Source organism: Arvicanthis niloticus, chromosome 7 (genome assembly GCF_011762505.2).
Source record: "Arvicanthis niloticus isolate mArvNil1 chromosome 7, mArvNil1.pat.X, whole genome shotgun sequence".
Taxonomy (NCBI): Eukaryota; Metazoa; Chordata; class Mammalia; order Rodentia; family Muridae; genus Arvicanthis; species Arvicanthis niloticus.
Window position 1 is genome coordinate 20,242,338 of NC_047664.1, and position 23,874 is coordinate 20,266,211.

The 23,874-nt window shown below is 43.6% G+C and overlaps 1 long non-coding RNA gene and 1 other non-coding gene across 2 annotated transcripts; one reads left to right on the forward strand and one right to left on the reverse strand.

The window, feature by feature from the left end:
- The first annotated feature begins 9,229 nt into the window (after window positions 1-9,229).
- On the forward strand, window positions 9,230-16,791 carry LOC143443038 (uncharacterized). The gene is made up of 3 exons (XR_013111725.1): window positions 9,230-9,494; window positions 15,801-15,894; window positions 16,496-16,791. It is a non-coding gene; the product is annotated as an uncharacterized LOC143443038 (long non-coding RNA).
- Window positions 14,067-14,139, reverse strand: Trnae-cuc (transfer RNA glutamic acid (anticodon CUC)). Its single transcript has one exon. It is a non-coding gene; the product is annotated as a tRNA-Glu (tRNA).
- Window positions 16,792-23,874: the final 7,083 nt, after the last annotated feature.

The following is a 23,874-nucleotide window of genomic DNA, read 5'->3' on the forward strand; positions in this document are numbered from 1 at the left end:
TAGGCTTCTGACTTGGCAAGGTAAGGATGAGGTGTTCCTGGAATTAAGAGTTCCCAGGGCCCCCAGGACTGTGATCTTAGATTCAGTGGTTGGTTCCTTCCAGGAAGTGAGAAGAGAAAATGAAGACCTTTTGTCCAGGATGAAGGAGAGGTTGTGTCCAGCCACCATCCTCAGTGGGTGAATTGGGATCTTCAGCTGGGCTCTGTGAACCTGGGACTCTTCATTACAATAGCTGCAGTGAAGTGGGCTGGGAGTCCTCAGAGGGTGCCAGAGTGTCCCTGAGGGCAGTCTGTCCTCCAGTGTCACCACTGACTGAAAGTGGGACAGGCCTGTGTTGGTGCCTGGATTAGGGCAGGCACTGAGCCCACTGTTCTGCTTGGTTGTATCTGAAGCAGGTCCCAGAGAACTTAGTCAACAGATTACTAATTTTTTTTTTAGTGGGTGAGGGACTCAGCAGTGGGTAATTATGAAGGACTGAGGCCATAAGCTGGTATTTGGTCCTATGGTCCTTTCTTTCTCTGTTTTGTTGTTTGTTTTTTGTTGTTGTTGTTGTTGTTTTTGCCTCATCTTCTGTATTGTTAAATACTCTAAAGGTTACAACTAGGAGGTTCTTCTGGGGAGTGTCAAGGACCTTTTCCAATTGCCAGAGTTTTTGCCTAATCTCTGGAGCAAACAGGCTAATAAAGTGAGTGCCGATCCAGAGGGTCCTGATCCCAAGTAGAGGCATCTAGATTAGTATATCTGGTATTGGCATCAGTGAGCTTGGCCAGGAATAGGGCAGGTTTCCTTGTGGGCCCATGTAATTTTCCTAACGAGGTTTTAATTAGTGTAAGTGTAGGCAGTTTCTTGTTTGTTTGTTTTGCATGCCTCTAGGAGACAGTCACTCTTTGGTTGGGCAGAGAAGCAGACAATCCCCAGATCTCCCGACTGGTAAGTGAAGTTTGGTTCAATGGTGGGAACCTTTCTCTGCTGCTCTGTTGCCGTGGTTTTGTTCATTGTGGTCTGCATGGCATCAGGCCGAGCACCAGATGCACTCTTTCTGTTCTGAGATTAGGGACACATAAAGGTATACTACTCATCTCCCTGGCTTAAGGGGTGGGGCTGAGGAAAGTAGAGAAATTTCTTTCTATAGTTTTCAGAAAAAGAACCCAATTTGTCTTCTACTTGGCTCATGTCAGAGTAGAAAAAGAGGATATGTACCCCAGTAGGGTCTTCAGGACCCCTCAAGGGGATCTATGGACAGGACTGTGGGCATTGGGGGAGGACAGTGGGCATGGGGTTGGGTAAGAGGGGATGATGGGAGAGGAGTAAGAGTCATAGGTGATTGATAAGTCATGGGAGGGCTGAGGAAGTTGGTGTGAGTGTGGGTGGTCCTTTGGGATGGGGTTAGAGTTAGATATGAGCTGCCTGAGGGAGGTGGGTAGATGGTGGGGGAAGGAGAGGAGTGGACATGCCACTCTCATCCTGATTTTACCCATAGACACTCTTCTGTCTCTGTCAAAGAGCTAGACTTACGGCCTTGAGCCACCACACCTGGCTAAGTCCCACTTTGTGGCCTGTAAAATCAAGATGATGGTGGCACTTGTACCACAGATGGGTGCAGAGGTTTGGGCCAAGGGAATGCCTGCTATTTACTGAGGTGGAGACTGTTAGGGAAGCAGGCTTAGCACTTGTGCAGCTGATCTAGTGGTACTTGTCTCCCACAAGTTACAGGAACAATTCTGAGCTCTTAGGATGCTAGTTGGCTCATGATGCTTGGAGCATGATCTAACCCCTCCATCCTTCCTCAGACTCCCCAAGGGCACTGGGCTACCACCAGAGGTGCTCAGAGAATGTGGAGGACTGGGCATGATGGTGTCTGCAGTGAGGGGAACCTCCAAGATGGCTTAGCTGCTCAGGGTACAAGGAGAGAGCACCACTTGAAGAGGGCCCTCAGCTTGGGCCTCTCTGTCCTCATCTGGGAAGAAAGGGAGAGCCAGTAGCCCTTAGAGTACAAGTCAGGGTTACAGACAGCATTGTCCCATGTTGTTAGAACACCTCCCCACCTGCCCTGAGGTTCTGGGTCTGAGCTCTGTGGATTTTCATTTAGAACAATTAAATAATGTGTATAGGTGAGTGTCAGGCTTGCTGAGGATGAGAATAGCTAAGACTCCAGGCCTCAACCAGAACAGCCCTGCTTTAATAGGCACCATGGGAACTGTCTCCCAGCTCACCCATTAGAGTTTAGAAGCTGCTGGGCTTTGGGAGAGCCTGCTTTCTGACTAGTGGAGTCCAGTGCAAAATGAAACAGAAGGGCTCCTGTTTAAAGCAGGAGAAGGCTTTTCCTTTCTTGTCTCTCTTGTGACCTGTCACATGATTGCTGTTTTCGTTTGTTTGCTTGCTTTAAATTTGCAACTTAGGATGGCTCCTCTGTCAGGCACATAGGTGAATATGGACCCCCGGACTCCTGCTGGCTTCTGGGATCTTCCCTGCACTGCATCCAGAGTCCCATCGTGAACCTGCAGCTCACGGGGCCCTCTGAGCTGTGGCTGGATTGTTAGTGCTTGCAGTAGTCAGGGGACACAGGCAGTCACTCTGGCCCTTTAATGATTGTGTTTTTTTCTTTCTTGGCTTCAGCCTGCACCTGAGCTGTGGTCCATGTGGTGGTGCCTTTCTGTCTAATCTGTTTTGATAGCTAGGAGGGGGTGAACCCACAGGACTAACCCAATTACAGAAGCAGCTCTTACTCCCTGCAGCCCTGGTGAACACAAGGGCTCTATGGTGCTTTGGGACCAGCAGGCTGCCAGCACAGAAAGTACTCTCTGCTTCCAGCATCCTGGGGTATTTTTGTTTCATGACAAATGGTGTCTGTCATTCCTGGGCTGTGTCAATTAGGGTGATGTGAAGGGAGCTGGGTGGGTTGAACTCCTCACATCTCTGTAGTTAGGCTTGTGATATTTCAGCCAGGAAGAAATGTGCAAAGGCAGGAGTCATGCAGAGCTATCGGGAGGCTGTCAGCTAGCATCCTCTCTCAGGCGTGGCCTTGAGCAGAGCAGCCGGCTTCCCACAGCCTCAGCATCTTCTTCTGTAACATAAAGAGATCACTGTCTGTCATCCTTCAGCCACTCTTCCCGGTTAATGTTCCCGTGGGTAGGACTTAAAAGAGGTGTTTCAGCCTAGACTGCTAATTTTACAGGAAGAGCAGTAAGAACACAGAGTGAGGGTGTATAGGCTGAAGAGTGTGATGCACTTGTATCACAAAAGGCTGAGCCTGTCTGTGGGGAGCAGGCATCTGTGGCTGGCGTCTAATGATAGAAAGGGGCTGCAGAGAAGGCGTTGCAGGAGTAGCTGCTGCTCTTGAAGAAGACCCAGGTTCAGTTCCCAGGACCCATGCCAGGCAGTTTATAACTGCCTGTAAGTACCATGCTAGGAGGTCTACTGCCCTCTTTTGGCCTCTGCCAGCACCTGCACACATACGGTACACATAGACAAGCAGACACACACATTCACATACATTAATTTTTAGGCAGAAAGGCGTGTTCAGAGCTGACCCTTAGAAGATGGAGACTAAGAAGGAAGCCAGTTAGCACTGCCCTGAGCAGGCAGCACCAGGCAGTCTTCCACAAGGCCAGTTTGGCCTACAGAGGGAGTTCCAAGGTAGCCAAGCTTAGGCAGTAAAGGAAACAAAAAACAAAACAAAACAAAACAAAACAAAAAAAAAAACCAAAACAAAACAAAACAAAACAAAAAACCAAAAAACAGAAAAGCTGACAAAAAATGTATTTGAACAATGGGGCCATGTTCCAGCCTCAGCAAGCTGCAGACTTTGACAGCTTAAATCCTGCGGTTCTGTCTTTAGACTCAAAGATACAAGTAAGGACTTGTGGAATATCCCTCCACAGCTAAGAAAAGCTGCTGTGGACAGACATGTGTTGGGGGTGTCTCTGCATGGAGGCCTAGAGAGGCTGACCAGGCCAGCTCAGTCAGTCAACAGGGTCTCAAGTGCAGGCCTGAGGACTGAAAAGAAAAAGACAATTAGACAAACATTATAACATGACTCCAGCCAGTGCTGAGGCTGAAGTGGGTTTAATTTTTCCCAGCCAGCTTTTATACCATTCTAGGTACCAGCAGAGAGTACAGTCAGTTCTTAGATCAAAGACAAAATAGTCGAATAAGGCAAAGAACAAAGAGATCACATCAAGTAGTAATGAACAAAACAATAAACAAAATCCCCAAATCAATAGGTCTGGGGGGGGGGGCGCTTATCAGGATTAACAAGACAAAGGGGAAGTCACACGTTCCTTGGCTGTGTTTACCATGATCCGTGTGTTAGCCCAAAGGTGAATATTCTTATCTGAGCCTACTTCCTAGTGAGCCCCATGACAAATACTTGGCAAATCTCTTTTTTTCTTTTCTTTTTTTTTAATATTTTATTTACATTTCAGATGCCATCCCCTTTCCCCATTTCCCCTCCCTAGAGAACCCCTATCCCATACCCCCTTTTCCTTTTTGCTTTTATACAATTTTTTAAAATGTTAATCAAAGGCTTTGTAAGTTTGGTAATGCTCAATCAGAAGTGTAACCCAATACCCACCCTGGGCAAATTTCTATAAGCAGCAAACTTCTATAAGAGGCACCAAAGGCTCTCCACAAGAGGCCATTGCTGTGAAGGTGAAGCCTGGGTTGCCTTGGAGACCCCAAGATGCCAGAGCCATGGGATACCTGAGGAAAAATGCTAACAGCTCAAGAGAGAGGAGTGTGTTACAATCAACAAAGCTGAGAGGAGTTGGAGATCTGAAGAGTGCTTTGACATCAGAAAATGGGGATGCAGAGTTTGGAGTTTGCCCAGCTGGTTTTTGGTCTTGCTTTGTCCAGCATTTCCTCACCGTCCTCCCTTTTCTTTCTTTTGGAACCATGATGTATATCCTGTGGCATGTTGAAAGTATGTGATTTCTTTCTTTCTTTCTTTCTTTATTATTTTTAAAAAGAGGATTACAGTTAAGAGATTGCGTGAGCCTCAGAAGAGACTTTGAACTTTGTTAAACAGTGCTGATACTGTGATTGACTGTGGACGGAAACTTTGAAGTTGGACTGAATGCGGTTTTGCGTTATGATATGCTACAAGGCCAACATAAGGGTGGGGCAAGCAAACACCAGCTCTCCAGCAGGGGTGCAAGCTCATGGCTGACTGCACAGGAACCTTCCTAAATTTAAATTCTCCCTGCCCTTCTGCAGTGCTCCTGTTCTTTTTGCCCCAGATAACCCCCAAAACACAGGCAACTCTTGGTCTTTTGCCCAGGAATGTGGTTTCTGACACAGTCTTTGTGAAAGATGAGGATACTGGAATCTCCCTTTCAGCTCTGACCCTAGATGAAAGAGTGCATTTATCTCGGGGGATAGGGACCTTGTGTCCTAGCATGCATGTAGAGGCTCCCGTGCTGGGCAGAAGGCCTAACACTCTGCTGTCATGAGTGGAGCCCTCGGGGCCAGACATTTGTAGACTCTCCTGCCTTCTTCACAGAATGTGAGAGGTACTCAGGGCCGTCCAGAAGCTTTAAGCCTTTCACAGGCACAGAGTTGGATGATACAGAAAACTTCAGTTATGTAATTCTTGAAACTGACCAAACTGTGCAGATGCATCTGGAAGAAAATAAAAGTTGTAACCCCCTACACACACACACACACACACACACACACACACACACACACACTGCTCATCTCCCATTTTAATCCCTGAGGACCCTCACCCCAGGCTGTGAAGCCTCTGAGAATTCTGGTCTATAACGATTTAACCACACCATTCTGCTTTCCTGGTGCTTGTTTGAGTAGATTATCTTCAAACAAGTCAGGGAGGTTTGCTATCAATGACCTAACAGAAGTTTCCTTTTAAATTCATTTGCCTGGTATGTAAAAGACACACTGTGTGTGTATTTGGGTAAAGAGATGTAGAAAAAGGTGCTTTTTAAAAATTCTTTGAGTTGCTTAACATTTTTATTTTTTTTTACAATGAACATGTTCATTATATAATCAGAATTGATATAATACATATGTACAATACATATATATATAAAGATATATACACATATATACTTATCTAAAGGAACCTTAAAGGAATAATAATGCAACAGTTATATATTTCTCAATATCTTGACAAAGTTAGGAAACTTAACTCAGAGATTGATGTCTTGTGTAATGCAGGGGCTTATATTTGGGAACCTGTGGGGAATGGGGTGAAGCCTGCTGAACCCCCCACATAGAGAAGCAGGAGGACTGACTTCATGTCCTGGGAAATTCTGGCAGTCCCCCCTGGGGCAGGCTTTTGTGATTTCAGTCTTGTCCAGAAGTTTCCATTTTAGAGTCTGAGGTCTTTTTCTTTGTAACTGGGGTCACCCGAGGGGCTTTGCTGAGTTTCAGTGGCGTGAAGTCTTTCGTGCTGCTTGCATATCACCGACCCAGGTTGGGTAGGCAACACAGAACATTCTAGGATCTTGATGTCTCTGATCTGGGAGAGCTACATCTGGGCTGACAAAGAATAGCTTCTTTTTACTGAGACATCTTCTCTCAGTGAACTATTGCTAGGTACCAAGTTCCTGGTGCTGACTATCCCACAGGGAGGCCATAATTTGACAGGAGTCCTGGGGGTGGAGGGAAGAGTTCTGATGTGTAAGAACTCTGGGCTCACTGTCCTCAGAAGACTTTCTCAAATCATTCTCAAGTTACCTGCTTGAGTATGAGTCCCGCAGGCATCTGTAGCAGGGCCAACCATCTCTATCAAGACTCAAGTAGACACTTAATCTCCTTCCTGAGGGGCTGACCCGCCCACCATTCTTTACACTTTGGTTCTTGTCTTGGTTGATAGATGCAGTGCGGGGGAAGATTGGGCAGCAATGTCTACCCATTGCGCAACTCCAGAGGCACAGCTCCTAAGAAGTGAGTCTGTGATTAGGCCGTTATGAAGAGGGGTGCACAGAGGATCAGGCTGTAGCAGCATAGGCAGAGGGGGGTGGGTGGTGAGACAGTAGGGGTTGGTGTGTGGGACAGGGGTAAGTGGGAAACATTTGACTCAGACACAGGAACCAGATCTAGGTGACAAGAGGTAGAGAGGTGGAGGGACAGTGAGCTCTGCTGAGACAGTCCTCACCTTTCACTCCTAAGGTAGCTGGAGAAGAGAGCACAGGGTGGGACAGTAGCCGGACCCAGATCCTGGAGGCTCTCTCAGAACAGAGCATCTCAGTTGAGTACAATTCTGCCCTCTAGGGACATTCAGCAGAGTGTTGTAAGTATGTGTGGGGTCAGGGTGAGTCACTCTAAGGAAACTGAAAGTCCCAGCAATGCACAAGGCAGCCCTTGGCCACAGAGGACCACCTGGCTCAGCATCTTCAGGGCTGAGGTTGAAAAACCTTCTTCTAGGACTTTCTTTGTTCCCTTTCTAAAGCATGGGGGAACCATGAAGGGGCTTTACACAGGAGCGTGTCGGGTTAGACATATATTTATAACCAAGCCTGGCTGCTCTGAGAAAGGTCTGTGGCATAGCTGTGGTTGTATAGAGTCATTTTCTTTCATGGTTCTGAAGCCATGCTTCAGAGGGGAGTTCCCAGCTATGACATTGCCACCTTAGTATTTACCTTGGGGTTGGGCTCTGACCATTGGGCCATCTCCCCAGGGCAGAGACCCGATTTAGAGCTGAGCAGCACAGGGGCTTTTTCCTGAGCTACGCAACAAGAGTCACAGCACTAGGGCTTGCCAAATATTTCAACATCTGTAGTAGGCAGAAAAGTACCTCAGAGATGTCCATGACGCTAATCCCCCAGATCTGTGAAAATGTCCTGTTACAAGCAAAGGGGGCTTTTTGCAGATGTGATTAGTTATGGATTTTGAGATGTGAGAAGATTATACTGGATTACGTGGGCAAACTCAGTGTCATCAAAAGGGTTCTTATGAGAGGAATGCAGGTGCACACGTGATCAAGGGGAGGGGTGTGTGAGGTTGGGGTTGGGTCAGATTTAGATGATGGAAACAGGCCAGAGAGAGACTGGAAAATGCTATGTTGACAACTTTGAAGATGAAGGAGCTGTCACTGTGATCCTGTGTTGACATCTGGCTATAGGAACTGTATTCTAAAAAGAGACATTTGTGACCCTTCCTTCTACATTCAAACTATTGAAACAATTGACCCTAAAGAATTAAAATTAAAAAAAAAAAAAAAGAATTAAAATTTCACCGTGCTAGTAAAAGAGTTACAGCTCTTGGGCCAGGCAGGAGAGAGATTTGCCTCAGATGAAGAGATTCCACACAACTCCCGGGCAAACCTCACAGCTAACTTAGTATAAGTACATCTATGGCTTTTGTTTAGTCTTTTCTCTAAAATTATAACATGTACCAGAAAGGCAGGGGGAGGCCAGGAGACTGTCTACTGTTTGGACAAACTGTAAATAAACCCATTATCCTTTATCAATTTTGGTTTCTTAATTTATTCTGAAATACAGAAAACTTGGGGACTAGAGAAACGGCTCATTGATTAAGAGTATTGGATGCTTTTCCTAGAGTATTGGGGTTCGGTTCCCAGCACCTACACCATGACTCACAGATACCTGTAACTCTAGTTCCAGGGAGTCTGACACAATCTGCATGCCTCTGTGGGTACTAGGCATGCACACTGTATGCAGATATACATGCAGGCAAAAACAATTATACATAAAAAATAAACTAAATAATTTTAAAAATTAAAATGCATAATTATGTGTAATAGGTTTGTGAATCTAATTGCTCTGTCATAGGGCCCAAGTGGCGAGATAATAAATCTATGTAGTGATAACTTTTGGCCAAGTTGTTACCCAGCAATGAGAGCCTAACTCGAGAGGAAAACTGGAAACTAGAAGTTAATGTTTGTTGTTTATCTTTAAACTTGGTTTTTTTAAATCATATTTAATAAATAAAAAATAAGAAGACTAATAATACATCCAGGTGTGGTACTATATACCTATAATACCAGCATATAAGGGAGGCAGGAGGATCATGAGTTCAAACTCAGCCTGCCAGCATAGAGAGATCCTGGTTAAAAACCAACACAACAACAACAACAACAACAACAACAACAACAACAACAACAACAGAACAAAACAAAAACCAAAGAAGAATGGGCTGGGTGTGGTGGCACACACTTTAGTTCTAGCACTTGGGAGGCAGAGGCAGGTGGATCTCCAGGTTTAAGGCTAGCCTGATCTATAGAGCAAGTTCCAGGACAGCCAGGACTACACAGAGAAATTCCGTCTTGAATCTTCCCCTTCTGGCTAGCAAAACAAAACAAGAATGAATGAATGTAACACAGAACCAGTACAGCCAGGCAATTCATAAGCAGAGTTTTTCTTTCTTTTCTTTTCTCTTCTTGTCATGTTGGATGGAACCTCAGGCTATGAATGTACTGGGCAAGTCCTCTGCCATTGAGTCCCCAGCACGAAGCTAAAGCCCCTTTTGCAGACCTGACCCTGATTCACTCTCCTCTTTTCCCTATAGAGGTAAGAAGTATCTCACACTTGGTAGTTTTTATTGTCATGTGTGAAAAAATTATCTTATTTTGACTTATGTATCAATCAGTGTGTCTGTATTTGCCATGTGTGTGGTCCGTGGAGGTCAGAGGAAGCTAGAGACACAGGCAGTTGTAAGCACCTAACGTGGGTGCCGGAAATTGAACTTCCTCTGGAAGAGCCACACGCTCACTAACCAGTGAGCAAGCTATGAGGTCCTCTCATGTATTATTTTACACGGCTCCTCAAACATTGTGTGCTATAGGTGCTCTTTAATTTGCATTGGTGAACATTCAGTAAAACCTCCATAGGTTAAAAATATTGCAACTTGAAAGTGCCTTTAATGGATTTAACCTAATAAATATGATAGCGTGATCTCATTTACCCAAATATGCTCAGAACACGGAAATCGGTCCAGTAGAGTCACCGAACACAGCCTGTTTTATAACACAGTGCTAACTATCTGGATGTAAAGCACTCTGGCGACACAGTGCACAGCCGCATGACTAAGGAACTGTGCACGACATCAGACTAATGACAACGCGAAAACTCACTAGCCTGGGAAAAGACGCACGTTTACACTGCACTGGCATTGCTCCTGCCTCAGCCTTCTGAGGGAGGGATTATGAGCATATTCCACCAGGCCCAGCTGCTGATGTGTGATTTTCTTGAATGTCTGCTGCTTTTGCAGTATTGTCAAGTCAAAGCATTGTGAACTAAACCATTATGAGCCAGGGGCCGAGCGCATAGTTCTGTGTGAGCCAAGGGCTGTGCGCATAGCTCTGTGTTGAATATAGCTGTCATTGCTGTGTGTTTTCTTAATGTAGCTTACTTTTTGTGTCTAATGTGCTTTGAGAATCATTTCTACTGACCCTGCGACAGCTCTAAGTTACCCTTGTATATGAACAACATGTCACGGTTCCTTCTCCCGATGAATGACTCGGTGCTCCTGGTTTGGGGACTCTTAAGCGATGTGGCCGTAAGCACATGTATCTTCTCACGAATTCCCATCTCTTGCACCTTTTCCATAGGATTAGGAGTCTGTTTCTTACTGGTCTATAGCAAGTCTTTGTATTTGTTTAGACACTGCTCCTTTATATTTGCACATGTTATAAAAATTTCCCATTTGTGTCTTGTGAAGAAACAGTGTGTTGGGCAGATATTTGCCATTTTGACTAAATACCCAGCAGAGATTATTTTTGGGTTATGGATTCAGAGGTTTAAGTACACTATGGCTTGGAGTTAAGTACACTGTTTGCAGCCAAGGACCAGTGGCTGCAAACAGTGGAGCAAAGCTGGGCACGCCATGGGAGTAGGGAATGTTGGGTATGAAACACACATTTCCAGTGACCCGCTAGCTCCAAGGAGGCTCCTAAGGCTTCCAGTGTTGTAACAGTCTTGAAAGGAATAAAGATATTCTAAAGACAGATGCCTCTCTCTCTTTGGATATTGAATTAGTCAAAAAATTAGAATTTCCTTAGGACTCTCACATTGGGAGAAAACAAAAACAAAAAAAAAAAACAAAACAAAACAACAACAACAAAAAAAAGCCAGAAGCCTATCCTGAGAGAGGGCACTTGTCTCCCAGAAAGAAAATTCACACTGTTTGACACACCACCTCACAGGAACTTCTGGAGCTGAGAATGGTGGGTGGGACCACACTTTGAGTAGGACCAGTTAGCTGTGCAAGTCTAGTGCTGCCTATTTAAACCAAAACCTTATGTTAGGATCACAGATACAGACTGGACCTCTTTGTTCTTCTTGACTGTTTTTTTTTTTTTTTCTGTTTTCTATTATTTGTGGCTTTAATTGTCCAATTGAGGAGAGAGATCAACAGAGACCAGGCTGTTAGAGCCAGGGCCCAGGCTCTAACCACAGCAATGCCATTATCCAAAAATCCTATTAAGATACGAATTCATAAGTGGATTCCATGATACAATCACTTTTCAAAAGCCCTATATCTCAACACTACTGCATTGGGATCCAAGGCTTCAAGCCATCAACTTCAGAGAGATACTTAAGATTTAAAGTATTTCACCTAATCCCCAAAGGCTCATGGTTGTCTCAGAATACAAATGTATCTAGTCATCTCCAAGAATTCCCATAATTCATATTAACAGTTTCAGCATAGCATAAAAGTCCATGTCCAAAGATCTGTCGAGACTCACAGAAAACTCAGCATCAAGGACCTTGTAAAGACGAAGTTGCGTATTTCCAAGCTATAAATGGCATACTGTATGCATCCCCTCTCCAAAAGAGACAAGTAGGAAAAACCAGACCAATGCAAGACTGAAACCCCAAAACAAACTAGATCATGTAGCTGTGGCCAACAGTGGGCCACACAGAGCTCCAGAGGGCTCGGGTGGCGTCAACGGCTGAAGCCTATGGGGTCATTCTCTTGGCTGACTCTCCTTGTTACCTGAGGCATGCGCACTCTCCTGGGGTCTCCATCTCGGCTTTGGATTCACTCGGACTTTGTCAGGTTTTATCCTTGCAGTGGCTCCTTGCAGGGAATCTGATCTTGTTGCACAGTGGCTGGCGCCCAGGCTTTCCTTTGGAATCTTGGGATGCCTCTGTGGCCCCATGGGTCTTTTATTGTGCATGCCTGCAAAGTCAGCACCACATGGATAGCATCCAGGTGTGTCACCAGGAGGAACAGAATATGGACCCTTTGGATCAAGGCTAGAGTGACTTGTGAATGTCTGAATGCAGAGGAACAAAGTCTAGGAGACAATGTGGTCCTGTAGCAGCTGAATGAAACTGGATTTAGACCGTTATACTTTGAGGCCACAGGGGTAGGGTCTTGCCAACGTTAAGTCTACTGTGTCTCATGTAGTCCAGGCTGACCTCAAACTCATTATATAGCTGAGTATGATCTTACACTGTAATCCAACCTTCTTGGTTTTACTTCCAGAGTGCTGGGTACCGAACCAGGGTCTCAAGCATGCTCGGCAAACACTCAACCAGCTGAGGTTTTTTTAAATGGCATTAATCTCTTTCACAACAACATCCACCACTTTGGTTCCAACTTTGCATGCATTGTTTTTAATGGGAAAAATTTTCAAATCTTTGTTTTATTTTTTGTTTCTGGTTCCCATTGTAAATTAAGTTAAAGCATCTGGTGACACTCATGTCATAGCCTGAATGTTGTTCTGCTTAAAATTTTCTCCACCAAATAAATTAGACCATCGCTTTTAAACTTGACCTTGAATAAAGTCTCAGGGAATAGACAGAATGCAGACAAGTTCTGTAGTGGTTGGTTTTTTTGTCAACTTGATACAAACCTAGACATATTTGGGAAGAAGTAATTTTAATTGAGAAAATGTCTCCATAAGATTGATTATAGACAAGTTTGTGGGCCTTTTCTTGATTAGTGATTGATATAGGAGGACCTAGTCCACTGTGGGAGGTGCCACCCTTAGAAAGGTGGTCCTGAGGTGTATAAGGAAGTAAACTAAGCCAGGCAGTGGTGGCACATGCATTTAATCCCAGCACTGGGGAGACAGAGGCAGGCAGATCTCTGAGTTTGAGGTTAGCCTGGTCTACAGAGAGAATTCCAGGACAGCCAGGGATACACAGAGACCCTGACTCAAAAAGAAAGAAAGAAAGAAAGAAAGAAAGAAAGAAAGAAAGAAAGAAAGAAAGAAAGTTAAACAAGCCTGGGGGAGCAAGCAGAGTTCCTCCATGGCCTCTGCTTCAGTTCCCACCAACAGGTTCCTGCCTTGGCTTCCCTCGATGGGCAGTGACTCAGGACATGTGAGCCAAATAAACCCTATTTTTATCAAACTGCCTTTGGTGGTGGTATTTTATCACAGCAACAGAAACTCTACTCAGGACAAGATCTTTGCCAGACTGTTATGAATAACCTTTAGTTCATGCCTTAACAGCCCTCATTTTTCTCTGAAGCCTCGCTGGCCTGGCCTTTACTGCCCATGTCCGTGCCAGCATCTGGTCTTCTGACATTGCCTTAGAATTGCCCTCTGAGCTCTGCTCATGATTGCATGCAATTGTCTACTTTGCTTCTCTAAACTCCGTGAACTCTTCTGTGAACTGTTCCCAAGGCTTCTGAACACGTCAGGTGTAGTCACAGCGACCTTGTTTCTCAGTGCCAGTTTTCCTTGTCATGCAGGGCCACCTTTCTGTCACTACAACAAAGCTCTAGAGATGAACAGCTTAAAAGAGGAAAGCTTCTTTTGCCTCTTGGTTTTATTCCTTAGCATCTTGGCCCCTCGCTATTCCTGGGGTCTGGCACAATATTATGCTGGGGAGACTAGAGCAGAAAGGTGCTCCTTTATCTCATGGTGGCAGAGAAGTACTGAAGGAAAAAGGACAGGGCAGTATATTCTATTTTTTTGTTTGTTTGTTTGTTTGGTTGGTTTTTTTTTTTTCCGAGACAGGGTTTCTCTGTGTAGTCCTGGCTGTCCTGGAACTCACTCTGTAGACCAGGCTGGCCTTGAACTCAGAAATCCGCCTGCCTCTGCCGCCACCACCGACCGGCCAAAATGGTTCGGTGTTGAGAGGAGGGAGGTGGTGAGTGAAGGTAAAGAGAGAAAGAAGAGAGGCTTCCCTGACAGGGGGATTGAACCCAGGCCGCGGCGGTGAGAGCGCCGAATCCTAACCACTAGACCACCAGGGATCCAGTGTATTCTAAATAGGCCTACTCCATCCAAATAGGCCCCACCACATATGGTTCGCACTGGCTCCAAAGGTCCCGCCCCTGAACACTGATGGTCTGGATACCATGCCTCAACACATGAACTTTAGGGGGACATCTAAGTTCCTAACCATGGCACATACTATTTTACTGTTTTTATTTATTTACATTTTTATTTACATTTACTATTATTATTTTTATTTACATTATTTATTTACATTTTTGTTTACTTGTTTGTTTAAATAAACTCTCAGCTGGGTGATAGCTGCACACACCTTTAATCCCAAGCACTCAGGAGGCAGAGAGACAAAGGCAGAGGCAGAGACAGAGAAGCAGAGGCAGAGGCAGGCAGATTTCTGGGTTCGAGGCCAGGCTGGACTACAGAGTGAGTTTCAGGACAGATAGGGATATACAGAAAAACCCTGTCTCAAAAAAAAAAAAAAAAAAAACAAAACAAAAAAAACAAGACAAAACAAAACAACCAACACAAAACCAAAGCAATCAAACAAACAGCAACAACAAAAACCAAACTCTCAGTTCAGTCAGTACACTCCAGGGTGATTCTGAATTTATTATGGAGCCAGGGCTGACCTCAAATTCTCAATCCTCCTGCGTCAACCTCTTAAGTCTGGGATTACAAGAATGTGCCACCATGCACAGCGTTACCATCCAAGAATAGAATAGAATAGAATAGAATAGAATAGAAGAGAAGAGAAGAGAAGAGAAGAGAAGAGAAGAGAAGAGAAGAGAAGAGAATATATAATACCCACCAAGAATATCAGCTAGCATATCATCAGAACGGCCATCCACTATAGCCCCTGCAAGTGCCTAAGTCATCTGTGTTTATTCTGGTAATTAGTAAGCTACAGATCAAAAAATGGACTTTTTTTTGGTGTAATTGATGGCTTTGTGGTTAACGTGATAATACAAATGACTCTTACTGATGAAATTAAAGACAGTTGAGGTATGCGGATGGGCATATTATTTGAGAATATCTCCAAATGCACATTGGAACAGTACATCAGAACATATTGAGAGCAGAGTATAGTGGCTCGTGCTGTGATTCCAGCATTAGGGAGACAGAGATGGGAGAATGGTGAGTTCAAGGCCAGCCTCGACACTTGGTTTTTAAAAAAGAAAGAAAGAGAGGGTTATGGCATGCACTTGCAAGAATGATACATTACTTTTGATCTTAAATCCAACTGGCATCTGGGGGTCATGTCCATATAGGGTTTCTGGTGCTATGATTGACATGTTTGAGTGTGCCCTCTAAGATTTCATGTTTTAGAGGCTTGGTCTAGCAATTTTTAAATTTTAGATTTATTTTTATTTTATGTGAATAGGTGCTTTGTATGCATATATGTATATGCATCACATGCATTCCTTGGTACCTACCAAGGACAGAAGAAAGTGTTGGATCCCATTGAACTGGAGTTATAGTCAGTTGTGTCATTATGTGGGTGCTGGGAACCTATTCCAGGCCCTTGGCATAGCTACACATGCTCTTAACTGTTGAGCTCCAGCCCCTTGTGTAGCAATCTTGGGAGGCAGTATGGGCCTTTAGGAGGTAAAGTTTAGTAGGGGGATGTCATGTCACTGGGAGCATGTCCTCAGGAGAGATCACAGGACCCTATGCTTCCTAGCTTCCTGTTTGGTGATGTTATCTTGCCCTCCTGTCCTGGATTCCACATCAGAGTCAAGCAGATGCCAGCATCCTAACATTAAGTTGTCTGACATGTGAGTAAATCTCTCTCTCTCTCTCTCTCTCTCTCTCTCTCTCTCTCTCTCTCTCCTCTCTAAAATGATGTCAGCCCACTACATGTATATTGCTGAAGCAATAGGAGAGCATACTGATACACTGATGTGTTCCACAAAGATAACAAAATACTTCCACTAATATGTTGACTCCCCTTCAGTGGGCCATTCATGCCACGTAATAGTTGGTCACTTAAAAGGACACAAAGACTTCACAGAGCCCACAAGGTGGATCTTTTAACATTCTGTTCTTGACTGCTCACCAACTTTTATTTAATAAATGGCAAGAATGTGGACACACCCGTGTGTTGTGTGTGTGTGTGTATGTGCAAGTGTGAATTTTCTTTTTATATAAAGTATGATTTATTTTCTTTTTTTAGTAATTTGGAAATATGTTTACAGGTTCTTTGATACTTTCCACTTCTAAAGTGGAACCAAATTCCCCACCCCCACCCCCACCCCCAGAGAATGAGAGTGAGCTGTCTTTTTCATAGAATAGCCTGTGGAAGAATTAACAGCGTTTGCTTTTAGGACTCCGGATACAGTCCTGGAAGGCTTTCCTACCTTCTCTCTCACTCACCAGGGAATTGGGCAGGGCTAGGGGAAACAGCAGTTGTTACCTTGTGAGGATACTCAAGCAGTTCCTTGGGGAGGTCTGTGTGAAAAGGAACGGAGACCTGCCAAAAGCCATGTGGGTGAGCCATCTTGAAAAGAGATCTTCTGATGACAGCAACCTCAGCTGACTTTCTGGGTGCACAACGACTGCAACTGAGCAGTTACTCAGCTGAATCACTACCTGATGGGGACCATGAGGTAACAGTGCAAGTAGTGTTTCTGCTCTTGTTGATGACCTGTTACACAGGATCAGATAAAAAATTATCTTTTTGAGTAAAACCATTCTTGTTGGTGGTTTGTTACACAGTAACTGATAATAAACAGATTATCCTTTGAGTAACGCTTACCTTTGAGGGATTTTGAGAATTTGATAAAAATTATAAATCTCTTTAGAAAAAAATTACAAACACACCAGCATATAACCCAATAGTTTCTGGGAAGGCATAATGCTGTGTAAAGGCTCATTCAGTGGTCTTATATTTAAAGCTCCATCCTGAAATACGAGAACATTCCAAGTATGACTCCTTCCTGAGGATTACTAAAAAAACATTTATGTAATTCTGAGTTTTGGTTTGTTTTTCTTTGACATGGAAGAAGCGGTTAAGAGGCACTGACTTCCTCTCCTTACCCAGGGTTCTTGCCTCCGCTCATCTCAGAGGACAAAGTAGTCAAACTAGCTTTTCTCATGCTTCTATTTGACCTTCTTGTGGAAGAGAATCAGGGGTTTCCAGAGAAGACTGAAATAGTGCTTACTAGAGGTGCAGGAAGGAAGTGTGCTCCTAAAGATTAAAACTCCAAAGCAGACTGCTCGCTCAGTGAGTTGGCCTCATTTATGTTCTCAGAGCACATGAGAAAGTTTGGGGGAGCTCTGACTGAATTTACTCTTCAGACCCCTGTGCTCTTCGGCTCTTCCCACTCAAGGCCGGCATCATATATTCAAAGGAGAAGCACCATTTCCTTTTTCTATTTGGGGAGACAAAGGCTTCTGAAATGACAGTCTGAAGGGAGAGCAGTCATATTTCCTCTCTGAGTACAGTGTCTTCGGAATCTCTTGACACCATGATTTCTAAGCAAATCAAGAAAGTCCTATAAGGCTAGGGTCAGCTTCCTCTTCCGGAAAACCCAGGGTGGTGTCACTTCTGTTAGTACCACCACCCTGGGACTTCATCAGACAGGAAATGTAACCCAGGCAGAGAAACAGGGCTTGACAACAAGACAGTGTCTTCAATTTGGAGCAAATCTACTTTGAGGAACTTCTATTTATTTATTTCCAGCCCCACACACTCCAGTGCTGTGAACTGAAGCATTGAACCTGGGCTTTGTGTGTGCCAGGTGTGTGCTTTACCGCTGAGCTACACTCTGAGCCCTAGTTTGGGAAACTTTGAAGACCTATTGTGCTGGGATTCAGAATAAGATTTGGATGTGGTAACACCTGAAAGCAAAACCACGAGGATGAAAGTCCTTGTTTGCTAAGGATGGACCACTCTAACCTCAGAAAAGGGGAAAGTAAAGTTCATCAAGGAATGAAGGAAAATAATAGAGCTAGTGACAGACAGGTCAGAGAGGTGTGAGAGAGGATGAACACAGGTGACAGACAGGTCAGAGAGGTGTGAGAGAGGATGAACACAAGTGACAGACAGCTACCGTGAACATAAGCAGAGACATGGAGAACTGACAGTTGAAACCTGTCACTGTTTTTTGTTTGTTTGTTTTTCCAAGACAGCTTTTCTCTGTGCAGCCCTGGCTGCTCTGGAGCTCACTCTCTATAGACCAGGCTGGCCTCAAAATCAGAGCTCTGCCTGCCTCTGCCTCCCAGGTGCTGGGATTAAAGGCATTCGCTACCACCCACCGCTGGCTGAAACCTGTCACTTATTCAATGTGGTTTGGGGCTCCCTGGTGGTCTGGTAAAGAGCATGTTAATGTTACAGAGATAGCAGAAGCCTGACTTCAGCAGGCTGAGGAGTAAGCTGAAGACGTACACATAAATGACTGAGCAGGGCTGGACTGATGACTCGACTTCATAAGCATGGGAACCTGAGTCAGCATCCCCAGTGTTCATAGGAAGGCCAGGCATGGTGGCAGATGTCTGCAAACCCAGTGCTGAGGAGTCAGAAGCAGCAAAGTCCTGGAGCTCAATGATCAGTCAGTCTAACTGAAATGGTGAGCTCCAGGCTCAGTGAGAGATCCTGCCTCACAGAATGAAGTGGAGCACAATGGAGGAAGTGCCCAGGATTGACCTCTGGCCTCAATATATGTGCACAGATGAGAACAGCCATAGAGAGGCATGAGTGAGTGTGCGAGCGTACACACAGACACATACACACACACACACACACACGTATGCACACACATGCACATGTGCACTCCAATAAAGATGGCTATGCATAACACATATAGCTGACAACTGCATAGGGTAGAAGCTGTCATCAGCTTCCATTGGGGAACTAGGAGACAACTGGACTGGTGAGGAGAAAGAGGAATATTCATTTTGCTATCTGCTTGTCATCTGCTTTCACTGACTGCATGAAATAACATTAGAAATATTACAGTGTGTGTTTGTGTGTGTGTGGAAGGGGGGATGGAAGGGTGGCAAAGGATAACCTGAAGTCATCACATAGGGTCAGGGATTGAACTCAAGTTGTTAGCCTTTATCTGCTAGGCCATCTTGCTGGCCCAGAGTAGCATTTAAAATATATTTTTTTTCCTGAGGCAAGATCTCACTATATAGTTATTGTTGGCCTGGAGCTTGCTATGTAGAGCAGCCTAGTCTTGAACTCAGACGGATCTGCCTGCCACCTCCCTAGTGCTGAGATTAAGGGTCTGTACCACTAGGAACAACACTTTCCCCTCCCCAGGAAATTCTTATAGAGATGTATCCTTGGTGTGTAGAAGTTAGCATAAAGAGAGCATGCGTAGTCTAGATGTCAGGGCAGTGGGTGTAGAATGGGCCCTCTGCCTGTCTGAATGGATGTGGCCACAGAGACCACAGCCTCTCTGGATAATTAGCACCAATGTCAGGTGTATTATCGAAGATGAAATGAACAAATTATAACTGACAATTCTAGGACTTAGAGTCTGAACCTTGAGAACATATGACTTGCAATGTTTCATTTGAAATAAATTGATTTCTTGTGGATTTTCAAGAATGATTTTCTGTACATTTAATATTAGTCTTTTTGACATAAAATAGTGAATACAGACAATATTTTCAAGAAGGATCACAGGCTGCCAGCAGGTACTATCTTTATAGCTCCTGCTGAGTCCCCTGTGTTTGACATTTGTGGACAGCTTGCCACCTGCCTCTAATACTGTGTTACTATGACAACCTGCCTGGTGATTCTGCCCCTTGGAGACATGTGATCCTCAGGCCCGTGGCAGAGCCTATGGGCTGCACCCATTAGGCCCTTATTCAGACTTGGATTTTATTTATTTTTAGTGCTAAGGCAATTTCCCATTTTCCCATTAAAGTACAGAAAGAATAGAAGAGATGTGTTTCCTGCTGATGGAGGAACAGAGTACAAAGGGACTAAAAATAAGCACATACCAGCCATACGAACTGGATGCCTTTCCTATGGGAAAAGCTGGCTTGGAGGATGCAGCAGAGAACTTGGTCACATGGCTGTGATCTCAGGGACGTGGCATAAGACAGCTGCCTTATTTGGGGACCAAGAAGCAGGTGCTCAACCTCCTGGCTGGTTTGTGAGTGTGCTGGCTGCTTTTACGTAACAGTAAAGCTAATGCCGGTCTAGACTCAAGTTATATGGGCTCTGATGCATTCTGCTGACCTGGGAGCCATCTGGCTTCTTCGGGGACTGAGTGTGACTGGGTAAAGGTGTTAATACACGCAGTGGCCCCATGCAGTTGAGGGAGTTTCCTGCCACAACATTGTGAAGCCTCCCACAGCAAAAGGTCTTCGTGGATAACACATTAACATTGTATCAGCTCGCCGAGAGGTCTGCTCACCGAGTCAGCTGGCATTTCACAGCATCTGAAACAGTGTTTTGGCTTTTGATGCTCTGGAGTCACAATGATGCTTCGTTGATGCATCATTTTCCCTATGTTTCTGTTTATTACCAAGAATCTTATTTTAATTAGTGTGGCTGACTTCCAATCAATCAGCTCTAGTGTAGTCCAGAAGAGAACATATAATCTAATAAAAACTTTGCTGATACTAGCCATTTTTCTTGTCATGATTACATTGTGATTTCTCCAATTAAACATTTATTCAGAGAAGTCAACTCTGTAAGACTGTGACCTAAGAGATTAAGTACATCTATTATTCTCCATAAAGTTTTTCTATTTGCTATTACACTTCTTCTGTTTGATCTGAAAAGCCCCCTATTATTCTCTTCCACAAGCTTCAATAACAACCTAAAATTAATTATAATTATATCATTGATAGTAATATACATCCTCGGGTTCTCAGTTGACAAAATTACTCTAATTCAATTATTTCCATTTTATTCTTCCATTCATCAGTGGCAGCCGTAGAAATTCTTCGCCCTTTATGTCTTTATGAACAGACTCAAATAACCCATAGGAATGCATTTAGTTTCAAAGTCCCATATCTCTCCTACAATTCAATTACAGATCTTTTCCATATCCTGTGTTTGATCCTCATTCTTTCTCTACTAGTATTCTTACTTGAATCCAGGAGAGCCAGACGATCTTGAAAAATCCCTTTCACATGCTATGTCATTGTTGCCTAAGCATTCTTGCCTTCAGTTTCTAACAATCTAGACAGAATATTTGCCCTCATATTTCCCATTCATATCCTACCATCTCACCTACCTCGTGTTTCCAGACAGTGATGTCTGATATTCTGACTCTTGACATCTAGCAGGTAATCACCACCCTGACATGGACAGAGGTCAACCATTAAACTGACCTTCATCGCCTGTGGAAACATTGCCTCAGCCCTCTACTTCCCCACTGTTTCCATCCTAATCCTTCTTCCAATTTTTCTAAAATACCTAACTGAAGATCCCTCATAGCATAGCAAATACATGGGTCTTATAAACCAAAAAATGAAAACTCAGTCTTACTGGAACAAACAGGAGCAGCATCAATCCTACCATCAGAACCCAAGCTGATAGTCTAGTTTAAACCAGTTCCTGATTTCTCTTCTTCATATCCATACTTATTTCATTTTTAAAAAAATATATAATCTTTTTACATTTATGTTTTAAAATACTTTTGTTTAATTTTTATTGGGGCTGGTGAGATGGCTCAGCGGTTAAGAGCACTGACTGCTCTTCCAAAGGTCCAGAGTTCAAATCCCAGCAACCACATGGTGGCTCACAACCATCTGTAATGAGATCTGATGCCCTCTTCTGGGGTCTCTGAAGACAGGAACAGTGTGCTTACATATAATAAATAAATAAACCTTTAAAAATAATAATAATAATTTTTATTTTATGTGTGTACATGTTCTGCCTACATGTATGTCTTTTGCACCATGTGCTGTTTGTGTAGTGCCTGCAAAGGTCAGGAAAGGGGCATGAACTGGAGTTAAAGTCAGTTGTGAGCTGCCATGTGGATGTTTGGAATTGAACCCAGGTTGTCTGGAAGAGTAGCCAGTGTTCTAATGAGCCTTCTCGAGCCTCTGGTTTTTATTTCTCAAGTGCAATGCCAGTATCTAAAAAATATTTTCTAAACTGTATTAACACACATATGTTGTACTTTATGTACTTTACCCCAATTGTGTAATATTTATGTTACATTATACATTGTACATATATACATATAAATATGCATTAAGTGCATGACCCTATGCAAATAAACAAATACAGTAAACTTTACTATATAACACCTTATTGTATTAATCTTCAAAAATCACTTACAACATGAATATCTTTTTCAAACTAAACCTTTGATTTTACACATGACACATTAGCCATCCATACATGGTATATTAAGTAGATCATCAAAGTCAACATCAGCGTAGCACTTCAGCTCAGGCTGTTCCTCAGGAGAAAAGCTCATCAATATGAATGCCACCTTTCAAACTTGTCTTTTGATTTTTGTCCCTAGAAACCGTATGTATCTATCAGTGAAATCGTCTCCTCTCATTTCAAGCCTCTGGTACTTGGGGATTTCTGATATGAAACTGTACCTGACACCTGGTTCTTGCCTCAGGACCATGGCATCAAGGTTGCTTATTTGTTCCTTTTAAGATGTCTCGTGACCACTCACAACTCGGTATTTATTTTCAGTCTACTCAGCATGGCAATTAAGGCTCTGACACAGTTATCACGTGGCCAGGCCTTTAATATTGTTTTTACATATAAATTCAGAAGTGCTAATTTTCCATGCTGTTGGCCATAATAAATATGAACACACATTTATGAATGAGCCCGTGTAGGTGTGTGTCCTGTCTCCACATACATTCATCCCATGACTGTATAGACAACTCCACCCCCATTATCTTCTCTTTCACCTTAGCTGTCTCTAGTAAAATCAGATCAGTCTTGTTAACCCCCAACAGTCCACATACAAAGAGTTTAATCCTTACCCAGCTGTGTTTAGCATGCCTCTCAGTTAGATGACTGCATAATGTTCTATTTAAGATTATTTATGTTTACTGAGCTAAGACTTCATTTCTTTTTAAGGTGATGAGGTATGCCCCAACACCAGCATAGCACTTCAGTTCAGCTGATTCCTTTGTTTTGAATTCTTAACACAACTACCAACTCAACATTCGTTCATGTTACTTACTTAATTTAAAAAAAAAAAAAAAAAATCCCTGGAAGTACTTATCTGGGTCATTCAAGCTTATAAGTACCAAAGGTTCCATCCTGGATCCTTTATTAAAAATTGATAAATGCACCAACTCAAGTATCCTCACTCTAGGGGGCACATCCTCTAGATCATAATAATTATTTTTAATTTCATTGCATGTATTTGATTATTTTGTATGTGAGAATTGTGCATGGTACGATAGCTTGTGCAGGCCAGAGTACAACTTGTGGGAGTTGGTTCTTTCTTTCTACCATGTGGGTCTGGAGCATCAGACAGGTTATCAGGCTTGGGGGCAAGTACCTTTACCTGCTGAGCCATTTCACAGTCCCTGACTCTTAATTCTTTTAAAAAATGTATAGATATATTTACTTATATATCTATTTATTTCATTGGAGTAGAGGTCAAAGGAAAGCTGAGGGAGTTGGCTCTTTCCTTCCATCGTGTGGATCCCAGGGATGGAGTCAGGGCATCAGGCTTAGTGGCAAGCACCTCTGCCTGCTGAATCATCTCGAAGGTTGTACAACATAATTCTTAAGAGGATCAGAGAAGTAGGCATCAATTTCACTAATATGTACCTCGAAATGCTTCGCCATGGTCATGGGTACA